Source organism: Pinus tabuliformis, chromosome 3_2 (genome assembly GCF_031772625.1).
Source record: "Pinus tabuliformis cultivar Carrire ecotype Pingquan chromosome 3_2, CPIR1, whole genome shotgun sequence".
Classification (NCBI taxonomy): Eukaryota; Viridiplantae; Streptophyta; class Pinopsida; order Pinales; family Pinaceae; genus Pinus; species Pinus tabuliformis.
The window spans coordinates 946,561,229-946,579,874 of NC_142302.1; positions in this window are offsets into that span (position 1 = coordinate 946,561,229).

Sequence of the window (18,646 nt, forward strand, 5' to 3'; positions counted from 1 at the left end):
GACTGTCCAAGGGATCTTGAAAATTATGAAGCATTACCTTTTGTGAATCAATAAAAGGAGAAGAATAAGCATTATTTCCATATGGCTGTAACAAATTAGCAAAGGGATCCTCCATAATATTTTCAACAACATAAGTGTCCATATCTATAGGATCCGGGGCAAACTACTTTTCAGCAAAAAAAATTTCATTTTCTGAACCTTGAGGAAGATTTTTATATGCAAGGGGTTCTGAAACAACTTCTTCTTTATCACTGTTCTCCTCTTCATAGTCACTTGGAAACTGGAAAGACTGTACAATAACATCATCATTCTTAATGGATGGAATATGGATTTGCAAATTCAGAATATGATTTATTTCTTCTTTAGTCAAAGGAGGAAGTACTCTTTGTTTTCTTTGGACAAAACAACAATTGCCTTCTTTCCCTCCTAAATTTTGACAAGGATGTTGAATATATTCATTAATTTCAAGCAAATGAGTATATAAATTTTCATTAGACTGCTGATTCATTTCATGTGATTGCTTTTGACTATCAAGATGCAAAATTTGTTCATCTACAAGAAAAGAGGAAGCTACTGTATGCTGACTATGATCTTGTGCATCAAAGTGACTGGCTTCTTCAGATTGTTGTTGAAGGGAAAAATCAAAGAAGGCTTCAATGATTTCTTCATCATCCATACATTTGATATCATCAATACTTTCAAGATATGCAATGAAACCTTTACTATAATCACAACAACTTTGTAAAGAAAGATAAGACTTCACATAATGGTTGGAGAACACATGATGGAAATCTTTTAGAGAACATAAGCTTACTTCTGGTAACCCTTCATACCATACCCTAGCTTTATCTTCAAGGTTAGCCATAAACAACTTCATGAGACAGTCCTCAAGAAACTCAACTCTTAGTCTACATACATGTACATGAAATGTTACTAAATGCAAAGTAGCATCATCTTCTTGTTCATTTTTAAATATAGGAATATTTGTAAACCAGTCAACATGAGCCATAATATTTGGAAATCTAGGGATTTGATATCGATCCATAGGAGCATACTTGGTATTTCTTCTTGCAGTAGAACTCATCTTGACAACAATGAGGTCACCAAGAAGGTTTTCAAACTACTGGTTCTTGAAAAGTGGAGTCGCTATGAAGTGTTGATTTTCTGGATCTTTTAGTTAATGGAGTCGCCAGGTGAATAATTTCAGCCTTCGCGTGCCTGATCACTGTCCACCATTAGCAATTAGATCTAAATCTATTGTACACCCAGGGAATATGAATCTTTCGTTCCCCGACAGTGGCACTAGTATGTTATCACTCCTCCGGATATCCAAGATTGAGGAAGAGTCTGATTGAGGTAACCACAAACCAGTCTTTTAGCTTGGTAGCTAGACCTACCAAGCCGGAGAGGGCTCTCTCCAAAGGGTCACAGCCAGGAGGGCTAGATAGTATAGGGTTTTAGGCTAGATCTATAGTGTAGAGGGTTGTTTGAGTTGATTTGGTTGGGTAGTCACAAGGATGAGTGATTTAGGTCAGAGGGACTAGGTCAGGGCAAATGGGATATGGTTGCAGACATTCAAAGGGGTAAGGTAGGCATGAAGCTTAACACTTAAAAGGTGATTTGATGAGATGGTTTAAGACTTATGGGGAGTTAGGAAGAGCATAAGAGATGTATTATTCCTAAACTGAAGAAACATTGACAAAGTATGATAAATTACCCAAAACAGAGCATGAGCAAGCATGTATTCTTCCTATCAACTTGAAATTGACAATATAACACACATGAAATGGTTTATGAAATGATAAAACATTTATACAAATGATCACAAAGAAGAAACAATGCCAAACATTCATACCACATGTATCCCATAAAAACAGCTGCAACTCATCTATTAAAATTGGCCAAAATCTAATACAATAGTATCTGATCATTAGTACAACATCCCACAGAATCCAACCTGTAAAACCACTAAGAAAATACATAATATAGGCATAGCGACCCTGTTAAACAAGCCTTATTGCTTTGTTTTGCCCAATTTCACCTTAAAATCGACAAATTTCTTTTGCTGAGGAGTTTTGAGAGTGCTAGAGTGCAAATGAAACTTCACGGATTTCTTGAGAGCCTTTATACTTGGATGGAATTTAATTTATGAGTTTCACACCCAATTTCTAATGTTTCTTGTCATTACCAAATTTTCATATTAATGCTTTTTTACTTTCTGACCTTTTTTCTCTTGAAAAGTGGATGATGCTTTGGCAATCCTGATTTTGACTTTTGCTTGGGATGCTTTTGGCAATGGACTTGAGTACGCAGCTAAAAAGTAACTTATTACATATAATAAACATAAAATTACATAAAGAAATAATCATTTCTCTTTACAAATCATCTTCACATGGTGAAGAGATGTTATTTGATCACCCTTTACTTTCCGGTCTTATGCAATGGAATGGGGTTTTATTGGAACCTTGGAAACCCTAATGACCTAATGAAACCTTGAAAAACCCTAAAATACCTAATGAGACCTTGAAGGACTGAATTTCAAGATGACATGAGTGATGTGATGGCATGATGTCATTAACTTTATGGACAATGGATACTCAGCAAGGTTGAAATGAGCTAGCAAGGGGTAAATTTCTAAAAGGAGTAAAGGAAACCCTAATTCAACCTTCAGTGACCAAATTTTTGCATGACGACGTGGTGGAATGACAAAAATTTCAGAATGGGACCCTAATATGATATGAAAAAAGGATTTTTGATCACTGATGGTAGTATGCAAATACTGACTCTAACATGCCTAATCTTGGAAATATTCATATGAATTATTCGAAGTATTCAAGACTTCTGTAACCTGCCTTTCTTCATTATACATCTATTTTATCAAGGGTAGTGCATTAATTCTGCAAGAATTAAGACTATGACTAATCTCTTGATTTCTTCTAATAGTCATGCCTTGATTTTCCTCAGTTTCCTTTCTAAGCATGCCACTTTCAATTAACCTTTTTCAATGGGATAAGTGACCTCTTCATGGTATTCACAATAATATGGAACTTTCTTAAGTGGATTGAGAGGCTTATGATATGTTGAAAGTTATTTTTCCTCTTTCCTTCTATCATCTGATATAGGTTAAAACTTGTGAGCAAAAGATCTTTCCATTTCCTCAAAATTATTATGAAGGGTTTTTATTTCCTTGACATGATTTGTTTCCATGGTCTTGATTAAATGTGCTTGTTTTTCTTCCATGGTCACCAACCTATCTTGAAGAGTGATTTGATTATCTTCCGTGGTCATCAACCTGTCTTGAAGAGTGATTTGATTATGTTCCATGGCCGTCATTTCCTTGGCATGATTTGTTTCCATGGTCATGATTGTTGTGCTTTTTTTCTTCCATGGTCACCAACAGAGCTTGGAGAGTGATTTAATTATCTTCCATGGCTGTCATTTCCTTGGCATGATTTGTTTCCATGGTCATGATTATTGTGATTTTTTTTCTTCCATGGTCACCAACCTGTCTTGAAGAGTGATTTTACCATCTCCATGGCCATCATTTCCTTGGCATGATTTTATATTAATTTCACTTGATTGAGTTCCATGTTATTTATTTTGTATGCGTGTTATGATTCCATAGAAATAAAGTTATTTTAAATAGTGTCATCTGTTAGAATGATCAAATTCCATGACCTTTATTGCTTGTGTATGATTTGCTATTAATTTCACCTGGTTTGCTTTCGTGGCCTTTATGAGTGGAGTGTGGTTGACCTCAATATTCTTAATTTCCCATACTTGATTGAATTGCATATCCTTAAACATTTGAGTTAATTCCTTGATGAGATCATGGCCTTCATTTTCCTTTAATTCAACTTTCTCTTGGAATTTTCTTTTATCTCCATATTTTTTATTAAAGGCATCAATGATTGATTCCAAATAATTGAAAGTGTTAGCTGGTAACTCTGCTAACCAATACAAAGCTTACTCATATAATGAGAGGAAGATAAGCACCATATTAATGTCCTCATGGTTAGTATAATGGCACTAGTTTCTCACACAAAGGTTGAAACTACTAAGGCGAGTTTCAACATTGCTACCTAGAAAAATAGACAACTCTTCAATGACTTAATCAGGAATAAAATTTGGATAACCAACAATGTTAGTGAAATCACAAGGGGTGAGAAATTCATTCATAATGTCTTGCTCACTTATCCTTAGAAGAGAAAATGGATATCAGAGAGAGCTTCCTGTCCAATATTGCCAAGAATTCTACAGGAAGAAAACTTCAAGCATAAATCCTTGCAGAAAATAAAACTAGTTGAGTCACCACATGTACATGAATCTAACTCTAAAGATCCAAAGTGAAAGAACCAAAAATTTAGTCAAAAATATGAGTCAAACAAAACTTATCCCTCACAGCAACATGAAAAAATGTTGTAACCTAAGATGTACACCTAAGTGTGGGAAATGTTTCCAACCCCAATATGTATAGTGTTTAAGGCACAATTCTCAAAGTAGGGGGGTAGTCCCTAAAACTTGTTGGAAATAGGAAGTTCTAGGAGACTGAGGGCAAGGCAATTACCCGTCAACGTAACTTGAATTAATGATTAATTATGGATTAGCAAGTATAACTGTTAATGAAAAACTGAGATATATTCGATTAAATCAATGACATTCTGTAAGATATAAAACGAGAGACCACTACCAATGCTCAAATGAAGATATAACACTTGCAAGAAAAATAAAAATCAAAGTTACAAGATAGGAAATGTTGTAAGACAAACGTTAGTAAAAGAGATCGAAAGGTTATATGCAATTAAAAATATGAGAAATAAGACTTGATATAAATTGCAAGAAAATAAAACTTGTACTTCAAACTAAAGATGCTATGATATTCAAAAGTAATGAGCACGAAATTGACAAATACAAGAATATAAGAAAAATCTTGCAAGGAAATAGCTAGCCCACAATTCTAATTACAAATAACCAATTAAAAGAGAATGTTAGATGAATGAATGAAAGGCTAATCTATGTGAGATGCAATGATATTAATTGATTTTAAGTTATATGCCTAACCTATCTATGAATGTCTTCTCCTCAATTGACAAATCTTGTCTTAAAACAAAGTTGTTGGAAGAGGTATTGGGGAAGGAGGCAATGGCCTCATTAACAATACCTACTTAGGGATTCTAGCAACTCGAGTGTCTTTGTTCCTACAAGGGATTGGGCGACAAGAGAACTGTAATGTCACATGTTTTAAGGTCAATCTTCTTAAATTGAATAATGGAGAAGGTTGTCTTAAAATTTCTTGTTGGCTTGTTGGGGCCTGACCCAGGTTCGGAGTTAATTAGCTAAACAAATCGTTGTGCTGCTGGCACTTTCGGCAAAAGTCAGTGGGGTGCGGCCTAAGGTCTCACCCAAAGTAGTATGGGGGGGTGCTGGAACTAGGTTTCTGCACCCTTGAGATGTCTGAGAGGTTGAACTGGTCCAACTGTTAGTCCCTTCGTGCAGGTTGCTTCATGCACTTCCCTGGCCTTCGAACCCTGATATACTTACTTCACACAGCCATAACCGGGGGCTGTGGGGCTTCTGCACTGCTGGAGTAGCGCTCTGTGCTATTCCCCTAAGTCACACCTGAGATCTTACTTATCTTCCTATACCAGTTAATTATCTTTGCGTAAATGGATGCCTTACGTTATATTTATTTATACAACACATATAAGTTCATGTAACAAATAAATAGTACACTTGTAATTTATACCCAATAGTACAATTAAATAGGAAAAGATACACAGAAATATGGTAAACTTCCATTTATTAATTCTTCCAATGGTTACAGACTCGACTTGCCCTATGCATTCAACTGCAAGGGTCTGCACACTCAGCTGCAGTTTACTAGGCCTCTGCGCTCTTAGTTGCAGAGCCTATTCCTACTCTACGACCCAAAGACACACCTTACACTTTGACTCAATCTCTTAGACTCATCCTCCTTCTTCTCGCTACGCTATCTTCTACACTTAGAGCCTCACTCTATTTATACTGTTATCACTGACAATATTTCAAAGAAAAAAAAGGATCTCCATAAAGAAATCTCACTTCAAGTAAGGATATGCTTCAAAGTTTTGGTAGTTATGCTTGGTATAATATTTTCAAACATTTCCATTCAGTTTTGGAGGGTCTTGAAACATTTGAAAGAATGTTTAAATAGAAAATTTCTCAAATAGCAAAGTTTTGGGTTGAAACTATGATTTTTGAAACAACTCAGCAGTTTTGTAGCGCGCTACGAAACTACTGAAGGTGACAGTTTTGTTTTTTGAGGATCTACCTTGAAAGAAAAAGAAGATTATTTTGAAAGGGATGTTGCTGTAGAGGTGAAATAAGATCACTTGAGAAGGTTTGAGCCCTAATCAAAAGGAAAATTCAAGAAATGAAGATACATACGCATGCTAAACCTTGCGCTACGAAATCAGTGTTTTCGCAGCGCGCTGCGAAACCCCTGTAGCAGCCTATTTCAGCAGAGAAAACTGTTTTACTAGGTAACTTCCAGAAGCTTTCCAGAGCAGCTGAGAACTCAATTTTGCAAAATGAAAGAGGATTTTCTTCCTAACATGTTGCGTTACAAAAACCTCTTTCATTTTCTTCAATTCCATTCTGAGGTGGGAGAAATGTGTGGTCAAAGTTGCGCTACGAAACTGCTGTAGGTGCAGTTTTTCATCTCCTGTTTTACACCTGTTTTTCAAAGACTTATTCTGGGCAGCTGGAGAAGTGTTTCAAAAAACCAAAAGAGGTTTTTGTTCAGCATGGATTTTTTCACAAAAACCTCCTTCAGTTTTTCCAAATACATTTTTTACGAGAAGTTATGACCTCTGTCCCAAGACCTATTTTTCAGCCAGAACAGAGCAAGGGACAGTTTCCTGTTTGACACGTGTTTTTCAAGGACAGATTCTGAACAGCTGGAGGAATGTTTTAAAAAACCAGGAGAGGTTTTTGTTCTAGACAACATGGGCTACAAAAACCTCCTTCAGTTTCGTAAAATGTGTCATGGATGAGGAGATAAAGGCTCTGTCCCACGTGCCATTTTCAGGGATTCTAAACCTAAAAACAAGGAAACATGTTCCCTAATTTCTAGGGTTTGTCTTCAGCAGTCAGATGACCACGTGGGAGGCTTCATCAAATTCGACTTCATGGAGTGTTAGGTGTCAAAGAATGTTTTAAATGTTTAGATAAGTTTGTTGTAATCATAATAAGGAGTTACACTCCTAGTTGTATTAGGTCTCTAGGACTGCTAGTTAGGTGTCATTTGCATTTAATAGTTAGTTTTGAGTGTCATTAGGTGTCAGGTCAGGTAGAATTCGAATTTTCCTCATCCTAGAAGAGGAATCTAAGTTGTGTAAAGAGCTCTATATATAGCAGAAGAGCTGATGTACAAAGGGTTGGATATTTTATAAAAACAGAGTGCTGTTTTGGCTTGTGTAAAGAACAGAGTTCAGTAATATAAGATATATGCCTTTCTTCTCAGGATTCATACAACATTTCCATGTTCAAGATGTGTTATTTTACTTTGTCCTTCATGTCCTTTTTCAGTTGCTTAGATGAGTAATCACTCAGAATTCACTTATGCTGCTCTGACTTCCTGTACTCATCTATGAACTGTGGTTTTATAAGAGTTGTATTTTGAACATTTAAATGTCACATGCCCTGACTTCTATGTTAAAGCAATATCATTATTTACTGAGGTTTGACTGACTCCATAAGCCCAATGGAAACTAATGTAATGTTTCTCCAGCCTTCATATGTGTTAATGTTATTTCAAGAGAGTTAGCCATCTTATTAATAGTCAAAATCAATAACCCTTTGAGAGAGCCCTCTCAGGCTAAGGAGGCTAAGCCTTAGTCAAAAGATTGGTCTGAAATAGTTACTTGAAGTCTTCCTGGTCAGCAGCCTTCCAGGGCCTGATTTTGAGATAACATTTTGGTGCGTCTGCCGGGAGCCTGAAGTCTATTCATTCCCAAAATCATGAAGCTGAACTTCTGAAGGTAGCAGGAGCTCAGAAGGTTTTTGAGGCTGCAAATCTACCTTGGCGACTCCACACATAAAATAAAAAATTAGAAGGTGACTCCACTGCTAGAAGATCAGTAGCTTGATGAAGTTTCAAAATGAGTTCCACTGCAAGAATGAATGCTAGGTATGCTCCTATGAATCGGTCTCATATCCCTGGCTTTCCAAATCTTATGCCAAAGGTTGATTGGTTAGAGGATCTTCCAATATTCAAAGATGAAAAGAAAGATGATGCTGCTCTTCATTTGGTTAGGTTTCATATGCATGTACGCAGTCTTAAGGTTCATTTCCCTGAAGATTGTCTCATGAAGATGTTTATGACCACTTTAGAAGGAAAAGCATGGTCTTGGTATAAAAATTTGGAAAATGGTTCAATATATTCGCTTGCTAGTTTTCATGATGAATTCTATGAGATGTATAAAGAATGTTATCCTTCCTTATTGCTGCTCAAAGATTGCTGTAGACATTCTTTAAGTCTTATTCAATACTTGGAGGATTGTTATGATGATGATGAATTTATGGATGAAGAAATTTTAGAGGCTCTTCATAACAATGCATTTCAACACCAAGAAGAAAGTATAACATCTCATGAAACGCAGCATGAAGAGCAGCAGGGGTTTACTTGTGAAAACCATGTTCAATCCTCTGATATTGATGTAGAGATGCAGCAGATTTGTCAGGCTTCAGATCATTATGAGTATGAAATTGATTGCAAATAGCAAGAAGAAATATTGGAGGAAATTTTCTATGACCCTCAGGCGGAGGAAAAGGTTGTTCATTTTTGTGATTCCTTGCAGCAGCTTGCATCAAAGAATGATCTTTATAATGAAGAAAATTACATTGTTTGTGGGCATCATTTAGAAAGGAAGTTGGATAGCATATCAAATAAATTTGGTGTGGCTGAGGATCAGTTGTTTGAAGATATAGAATGTTATGATCATCAAACTAACCATGTCTTCTTTGACCCTATAAGTGAATACATGGCAAAGCTTTGCACACCAGTATTTCATTTTCATTTGCATTATGAAGATCAGGTACATTATAAGTTGATTTGGTCATCTCACTATCATGGTTATTTTGAGGTTGAATGCAGTCAAGAGCCTCCAATATCAGAGAAGAAAATTGATTGGCTTTATTGGAAATATCATGTTGCTTGAGCTACAAGTGGAGCTTGCAGCTGATAGGGTAGGTAGGTAGGAAAGTGAAAATAAGCTCAAGGTGACTGAGCATTTTTTTTCAGTAGATATAGACTTCTTTCTCCTACAGTGATCATCAAGCTTAAGCCTGAGGTGAAGGCCCAAGGAACTTAAAGAAGATGTTTGTCAAATAAATTTTTGTTAATGATAAGAGGATAAGGCACTGGAACTGCAGGTTCTTAGTGTACCACAAGGGCACACTATCCCAAGTGGAGCCACTGTTATCACTGACAAAATTTCAAAGAAAAAAAAGGATCTCCATAAAGAAATCTCACTTCAAGTAAGGATATGCTTCAAAGTTTTGGTAGTTATGCTTGGTATAATCTTTTCAAACATTTCCATTCAGTTTTGGAGGGTCTTGAAACATTTGAAAGAATTTTTAAATAGAAAAGTTCTCAAATAGCAAAGTTTTGGGTTGAAACTATGATTTTTGAAACAACTCAGCAGTTTCGTAGCGCGCTACGAAACTGCTGAAGGTGACAGTTTTGTTTTTTGAGGATCTACCTTGAAAGAAAAAGAAGATTATTTTGAAAGGGATGTTGCTGCAGAGGTGAAATATCACTTGAGAAGGTTTGAGCCCTAATCAAAAGGAAAATTCAAGAAATTAAGATACATACGCATGCTAAACCTTGCGCTACGAAATCAGTGTTTTCGCAGCGCGCTGCGAAACCCCTGTAGCAGCCTGTTTCAGCAGAGAAAACTGTTTTACTAGGTAACTTCCAGAAGCTTTCCAGAGCAGCTGAGAACTCAATTTTTCAAACTGAAAGAGGCTTTTCTTCCTAACATGTTGAATTAAAAAAACCTCTTTCAGTTTCTTCAATTCCATTCTGAGGTGGGATAAATGTGTGGTCAAAGTTGCGCTACGAAACTGCTGTAGGTGCAGTTTTTCATCTCCTGTTTTACACCTGTTTTTCAAAGACTTATTCTGGGCAGCTGGAGAAGTGTTTCAAAAAACAAAAAGATGTTTTTGTTCAGCATGGATTGTTTCACAAACACCTCCTTCAGTTTTTCCAAATACATTTTGTACGAGAAGTTATGACCTCTGTCCCAAGACCTATTTTTCAGCCAGAATAGAGCTAGGGACAGTTTCCTGTTTGACACGTGTTTTTCAAGGACAGATTCTGAACAGCTGGAGGAATGTTTTAAAAAACCAGGAGATTTTTTTGTTCTAGACAACATGGGCTACAAAAAACTCCTTCAGTTTCGTAAAATGTGTCATGGATGAGGAGATAAAGGCTCTGTCCCACGTGCCATTTTCAGGGATTCTAAACCTAAAAACAAGGAAACATGTTCCCTAATTTCTAGGGTTTGTCTTCAGCAGTAAGATGACCACGTGGGAGGCTTCATCAAATTCGACTTCATGGAGTGTTAGGTGTCAAAGAATGTTTTAAATGTTTAGATAAGTTTGTTGTAATCATAATAAGGAGTTACACTCCTAGTTGTATTAGGTCTCTAGGACTGCTAGTTAGGTGTCATTTGCATTTAATAGTTAGTTTTGAGTGTCATTAGGTGTCAGGTCAGGTAGAATTCGAATTTTCCTCATCCTAGAAGAGGAATCTAAGTTGTGTAAAGAGCTCTATATATAGCAGAAGAGCTGATGTACAAAGGGTTGGATATTTTATAAAAACAGAGTGCTTTTTTGGCTTGTGTAAAGAACAGAGTTCAGTAATATAAGATATATGCCTCTCTTCTCAGGATTCATACATCATTTCCATGTTCAAGATGTGTTATTTTACTTTGTCCTTCATGTCCTTTTTCAGTTGCTTAGATGAGTAATCACTCAGAATTCACTTATGCTGCTCTGACTTCCTGTACTCATCTATGAACTGTGGTTTTATAAGAGTTGTATTTTGAACATTTAAATGTCACATGCCCTGACTTCTATGTTAAAGCAATATCATTATTTACTGAGGTTTGACTGACTCCATAAGCCCAATGGAAACTAATGTAATGTTTGTCCAGCCTTCATATGTGTTAATGTTATTTCAAGAGAGTTAGCCATCTTATTAATAGTCAAAATCAATAACCCTTTGAGAGAGCCCTCTCAGGCTAAGGAGGCTAACCCTTAGTCAAAAGATTGGTCTGAAATAGTTACTTGAAGTCTTCCTGGTCAGCAGCCTTCCAGGGCCTGATTTTGAGATAACATATACAATCCCATGGTCTGCTGAAATTACATTACAAAAACAAGGGCGAACAACCTTGTGACTCTATTATGACTACGTGCTCCGCGCCCACAATTTGTGGATATTTTAAAAAGGACTTGGTCAAAACTTGGGCTTTAAGCCCCAAAACATGCCTTGGGGGCATTCCATGCCCAACAGGCCCCAACACAAACATCGTGACTCACCCTCGAGTCACTCTGTTGGCGTGGAGATCTTTGCGTAGAGTCCCTCCAACTTTGCTCGAACAGTTGCAAGGTCGGCATCGCACTGTGTGACTTCCTGCTGGATGTCTTGTATGCATTTTTACGAGACCATGGTGTCAGAACTACTTCCCTGGACCTGTTCCCGCGTCCCCTGCATTTTTTTATAGTTCCATGCCTTCGTCCAACTACTTGGAGTTCGAAGACTATACTTTTGCCAGCTAATCAGATATCCGGGCCACCCGTGTAGGGCTTCAATTGACTGCCATTCACATTGCCTGAGAGATGCTCTCCATTTAGCTTGACCAGCTGTACCAAACCTCCATCTGTGACCTCCTTAACCACATATGGTCCCAGCCAATGCATTCTGAACTTTCCGGGAATTTATCAAACTTACTCTCATACAGGAACACTAAATAATTTACCTTGAAGGTGCACAATTTAATATGACGATCATGCCAGGCCTTCGCGTGTTGCTTTTGTACTTGATAATGCAAGCCCCCCAGGAGCCGTTCCTCTTCCAGTTCTTCCAACTGTGCAAGCCTCTCTTCCAGGGCTTCGCAGTCCATCATACCTATGAACACTGCTATGCACAGACTAGGTACAATCTCCATTGGCATGACAACTTCCATGCCATAAACCAACCAGAAAGGTGTCTGTCCCATCAATTTCTTGCACGATGTCCTATAAGCCCATAGTACTGCATGTACACACAGGTCTTAGTCACCCCGTTGCGCGTTACATACTTTGGTCAGCGCAGTCTCCAGTATTTTATTGAATGCTTCTACTGGATGTGCTTTTCTGATGATACACCTAAAACTCTTTTGTTAGCGTGTTGATTGTTTCATTCAGGAAATGCGTACTACGATTTCCCATCATGATTTTCAGACATCCAAATTGAGTCAATACGTGTTTGAACGAAAAATTCGCAGCCGTGCAGTGTTTGACTGGCTGTGCTTCTGCCCAACGAGTCAGGTACTCTGTCGCGGTGATAATGTATCTCGTGCTCGTCTTTCCCTGAGGTTTGACAGGTCCTACAAAGTCGATTGCCCATTTTTCAAAGGGCTGCAATGTCATTTGTGGATTCAAAGGCATCTCATCCCTCCACGATGGTTTACCTTTCCTTTAACATATATCACAAGCCTTGCATTGTGCTTTTGTATCCTGATGAAGGGTTGGCCACCAAAACCCTGTGGGGAGAATCTTTTGCACGGTCACTTGCCCTACATAGTGTCCTCTTGCAGCGCCCCCATACACTTTTACGAGGATATGATTTCGTTCAAATTCAGGTACATACCTTCACAGTATCTCATCATTTCCCATCTTATATAGGTGCCCCGCGATGATAGAAAAATCAGCCGCGCGCACCACAAGTTCCTTCTTCTGTTGGATGGAGTATTCCTTTGGCGCAGTCCCTGTTGTTAGAAAGTGGATTATATCTTCAAAGTGTCCATCTGCTACACATACAACAAAGAGTTGTGCATCTGGTAGTCCTTCCTCCAAATTAGTAGTTTCCTCGCCTGTCTTAATTCGCGACAAGTGATCCAGTCCTGCGTTCAGGCGTCCAGGCCTCACAACGACCTCAAAATCATATTCTTGGAATAATAAGAGCCACCTGCATATGCACCCCCCAAAATAGGCTTATTAACCAAGTATTTTAGCATGGAATGGTATGTATACATCTTGAAGTGTCCCCTTAGCAAATAGTGCCGGTATTTTTGGAGCACGTATACCATAGCGAACTCCTCACGTTCAGTTGTGGAATAGTTCTTTTCTGCATTAGAAAACCTGCGACTTGCGAACATGATAGGGTGATCCAAGCCCTCTCCACCCTCCTGTGCGAGTACTACTCCCAGCACTATACACGATGCGTCAACATGGACATGAAACTCCACATCCCTTTTTGGGAAGACCAGGATTGGTGCAGAGGCCAATTTCCCTTTTAGTACATCTAGGCTCCTCATGAAATCATCATTCCAATAGAACGTGGCATATTTTTTCAACAGTTTCTCCATTGGTGTAGTGATCTGGGCATATATTTTGATGAAATTCCTGTAATACCCCATATGTCCCAGGCTAGCGTGCAATTGTTTAGCACTTTTCGGTGCTTCCAAATTCAGAATCACTGCAATCTTCACGGGGTCCACCATCAGTCCCTATTTGCAGACCACATGTCCCAACAGGTTCCCAAAGGGAACGATGAATGTAAACTTATTGAGGTTCAATGCATTTTGGTGTCATTGGCAAGTATCCAACATCAAGAGTAAGCTTGCTACATGGTGCTTAACCAATCCAAACATAGTCCAATCATCCAGATAGACCTCCAGGAATTTGTGGATATATTCTTTGAATGCTGCAACAACTATGCACGAAGAGATGGCTAGCGCGTTCTTCAACCCAAACGGCATAATGGTGTATTGAAAGTATCCCCACTGAGTCATGAAGGTGGTCTTGCTCCTGTCTTCCAGCGTGATTTTGATCTGGTGGTACCTCGAGAATCCATCAGTAAAATAATATGCTTCTTACCCGCCGATATTTTCCAATACTTCATCTGTGAACGGAGTTGGGAATGGGTCACGTACACATGCGTCATTCAATTTCCTGAGGTCCACACATATTCTTATCTCACCCTTCTACTTCTTTTCCTGTACTACCATAGGGCTTACCTATTTAAATTCTTCCACTGGCTCAATGATTCTAGCTGCGAGAGTTTTGTCTAGTTCTATGTGGAGCTTTTCCTTGTACTTCGGATTCAAGTAGTAAGGCCTCTGCTTAACTGGCTTAGCGTCAGGTTTTAAGGTGATCTTCATCATTCCTGAATCACCAACAATCCCCTTTAAGTCCGTGATCTTGGTCGGGAATAAGTCTTGGTACTCGCGGAGTAACTTAGCGACCATATCCACTGTCGAGTCATCTGAGTAGTCGCCGAGCATTGCATACTTAGGTTCGGCCTCCATACCAATGTTCACCACTTTGTCTTTACCGCCGCAGTTATGTCAGGGTCTTCAATCAATGGCCCTTGAACCTTGCGATAACCTTCCATTTCTATAATGGTAACTTTTCGCGGATCTTTGTCATCTTCTTTAGTATTCACGTTGTAACACTCCAGCGTGTAGCTCAGCTGGGTTGCCCATTCATGCTGAAGCACTTCCATTGGCTCCTGGTGTATTTTAAAGGTTGCTGCTTTTATTGCTTGTAGCGCATCATCAACAGTAACTCACCAGCGATCCTCAAACGTGAAGGTTAACAGGAATCCTTCGTGCAAGATATCCCATTCATTTGTTCCATGGAAGAGCTTCGTCTCTATATACCAGTTCATGGGTATAATATCCAGGGTATGACATAACAGGTGGACCCACTCACGATGTGGCTCTTCCCCATAAACCTTTGTCCATTTTGCAAGGTGCGTGTGTGGATCATCCTGTCCGTCATACTTTTCTTTTAATCGCATCTGAGGCTTCCCAAATCAGATGCACATCATCCTTCTACAGTCGCGCCAGTCCTCAAAACTTCTTTGGTGCGTACCCCACCACCTCACGGGCGTAGGTGCAGTACCCATTTCAAAGCTTCGAAACATTGCTGTTATGGCACCTCACTTTCAAATTTGTTCAAGATTTCATCCACCTCATTTAACTCATCATACGTAGGCAGCTCCCTTATCTCCGTTGATATGTAGCACAACGATCTCGTCATCATGTTACAGTTCAATGTGGTTACCTCGTGTAACCGGTTTTGCCATTGTTCCATTTCCTTGTCTGAATCCGATGTGCAAGAGCTTTCGTGCTCCCATGAGATTCATCCATCTGCGGTCAGATTCACCCAATCTTGTTCTTGCATGGTTATCTTGTAGATGCAATCCAAATCATTGTCGCTGTCATAGTCGTGGACTAGCTCTATGTGGCGATCCTTCTACAGGGTCCAAAGGTACAACTACACGCAAAGAATTTTTCTCAAAAATCATCTTATGCTTTTTTAGATTTATCACCCCATTCATGTCAGTGGCCCAATCTATTCCTAATAGCGCAGGGTAGGGATTGTTGTCATCCAAAATCTCTATCACCTTGAAATCTGCTAGCACGCTTGCTCCTTCGATATCTACTGCTGCAATCTCCCCATAGGTAGGATCTTTTGTTGGTTTTCCATTCACAATTGGATAGGAGACCATTACAGCATAGGCCTTCCCATGCGCTCCCATGTCTGCCTCGGTAGGACATTCGCATCCAATCCTAGATCCAGAATCACTTGGTCCATCTCATATTCCCCAATCTGCACAGTTAATCTCATCTGCCTTCCCATTCGCATCGTGTGCTTTTCGAGCTTCCGGACTATGCACAGTTCTCCTTGCATGGTACCAACGCATATATTTATGAGTTCTTGCAGCCCCTTTACAACCTTGCTGTCACGCAACAACTTCATGCATGTTTCCAGGAATGTTGTGAGCATCAATGGGTCCATTTCCAACTCCTGTCTATCTTTACTCCCTGAAGTGGAGGCATCAACGAAGCTCTTCTTGGCTTCCATGAAGGTTTCCTTAGCGTGCTCCAAATCAAAGTTTGGTTCTTTCATTGGAGCCTTGCGAACCCAAGTACTTTCTTCGAGCTGCTTGCCTTTGTTGTCCCCTGTCGTAATTCCACTTCAGAGCACAATATTTACATTAGGGTCTTCCTCGCGTAGCTCAGACCTCATCATTTGCAGGTTCTTAGTCAGGGGAGGTTGAAGTGCTCCTTTATTGCGCAACCTCGCTATCAGGGTGGGAAAATCCTCTATCTCATGATCAAACAATGTACAATATAAGCATGATGGTCACGTTGGCTTTGTACAATCGCGGGAATAATTCCCTGGCCCTTCGTTATTGTAACATATTAGCTGTTCGCAACCTCTTCCTAGTCCTCCTCAACCTCGGCCTCGTCCGCACCCTTGAAATCCGGTTCGCGCCATTCCTGCGTTCTGGTCAAGGGCCCGCATTTCAGCCTAGACTATGTAGGTAGGAGTTCGATCCATCATCGATTCATAACTTCTACAGGTGTGCTCATCATGGCATACTGATATACAGAAATTACATAACAACTACTGTGAATTCTGCGTGTACTTCTGTAATAATTGGCAGTTGTCTGTAGCATGCTTTCCTACTATCTGACAAACCACACACCATAATGCAGGTGCCGCACTCGGTCCTGCTTGTGCCTCCTGTCTCAATGGAATTGGTCCTCCTCCCACGAGGTAATTCTTGAACACCAGGCAGTGGTCCTTGTCATGTCCTTGACCCTTGCACTTTACGCACCATACCTCATTGCGCACTTCTAGGTGAGTTGTCCTGTCTTGTTTCAAACTCTGCATCTCAAGGAACAAGTTTTCCAACTGCACGTGAATCTATTGAACTCCTAGGTTGGGATCCTGTATCGAAGTCTCGGGCAATCTCATTGCGACCTCTGAGGCCTCGGCCTGAGTTGTTACCCTCTGTCATGACAACGCGTTCCTTAGATGTGGCGTTAACGATGCTACAAACCATTCGCGGTGTTGTGCATTCGTCAACGTCATGTTAGCTTCACGAATTGTGCACTTCAGTCTCTGATCCAACTCCCAAGGGGTCTTTCCTAGTAGTATTCTGATTTCCTTGAATCTAATGATCAACTGTGCCTCTGAATTTAGCCTGCTAAATTCTTTGTTTAGCACAGTTTGAATATCTACGATCCCCACATTTGGACTGTCATTGGAATGCTTAATGTACCAGGTCAGCGCGCGATCCTGTAGAGCACTGACCAATGTCTCTTTCTTTATATTGTTATCCGTGACTCCCTGCACTTCCCATAAAGCCTTTATCACGAACCAAAACTAGTTTGGATCTTCATTCCCTACTCCTTTGAACACTGGCAATTTTATCGTGCTCGCCGTATTGATTTGTAGTGGTGGTGGAGGTGGTATGCGCGAAATTCTCTACCTTATAAAATTGATCACACTTCTTGGTGAGACCTTCGTGAGCTCTTCCTCGCCCCCTCACAGAGGTGAAATCAAGGGGCTAGTTTCTAGTTCTGTACTACCTTCATTTTTATAGATTCTCCCACTTCGCGTGGCCATAAACATCAATTTATTCACATAACCCATTTTTCACACAATAGAATTTTAATCCAAGTGTTCAAATATTTAACGTACTTACCTCATGGCCCTTTGAGGAAGCGTCGTTCTGCCTCGCTATAGCTGACTGAAGTATCTACCGTGAACTCGGTGATGAATCCTCCTATAATTTGATCAAGCCAGTGATCAACAATGAACACAATCTTATCCTCTGATGCTTCCAATCTGCACACCAATTCTAGAGTCCACACAATAGGTCTTTCGATCTTACACCTTCCTTGGCTATCTGCTAGCTTCGCAATCCACTCGTATGACTCAGTAGGGAAAGATGCGAAGAAAATTTCGTGGATGTCTGTGTATAAGTAGCAGTCTAACCACCCTTCTTTTGACAGTCACGGGTTCCCATTCTCCTGCACCGCGAACTCATGAATCTTCCTATCCAACCAATCTTCAATGCCTTTCTTTGTCAGATTCCAGTGATATAACATCAGACATCTCTATCTAGATCCCGGTCCTGGAAACGAAACCATTTGTTGGCTTGTTGGGGCATGACCCAGGTTTGGAGTTAATTAGCCAAACAAATCCCTGTACTATTGGCCCTTTTGGCAACAGTCCGTGGAGCGCGGCTTGAGGTCTCACCCGAAGTAGTATGGGGGGGTGCTAGAACTAGGTTTTCACACCCTTAGTCCAACTATTAGTCCCTTCGCGCAGGTTGCTTCGAACACTTCCCTATCCTTCATGTAGCCCTAACCAGGGGCTGTGGGGCTTCCACACTACTGGAGCAGCGCTCTGCACTATTCCCCTAAGTTGCACCTGAGATCTTACTTATCTTCCTATACCAATTAATTATCTTCACGTAAATGGATGCCTTACATTATATTTATTTATACACTTGCAATTTATACCCAATAATACATTTAAACAGGATAGATACCTAGAAATATGGTAAACTTCTCTTTATTAATTCTTCCAA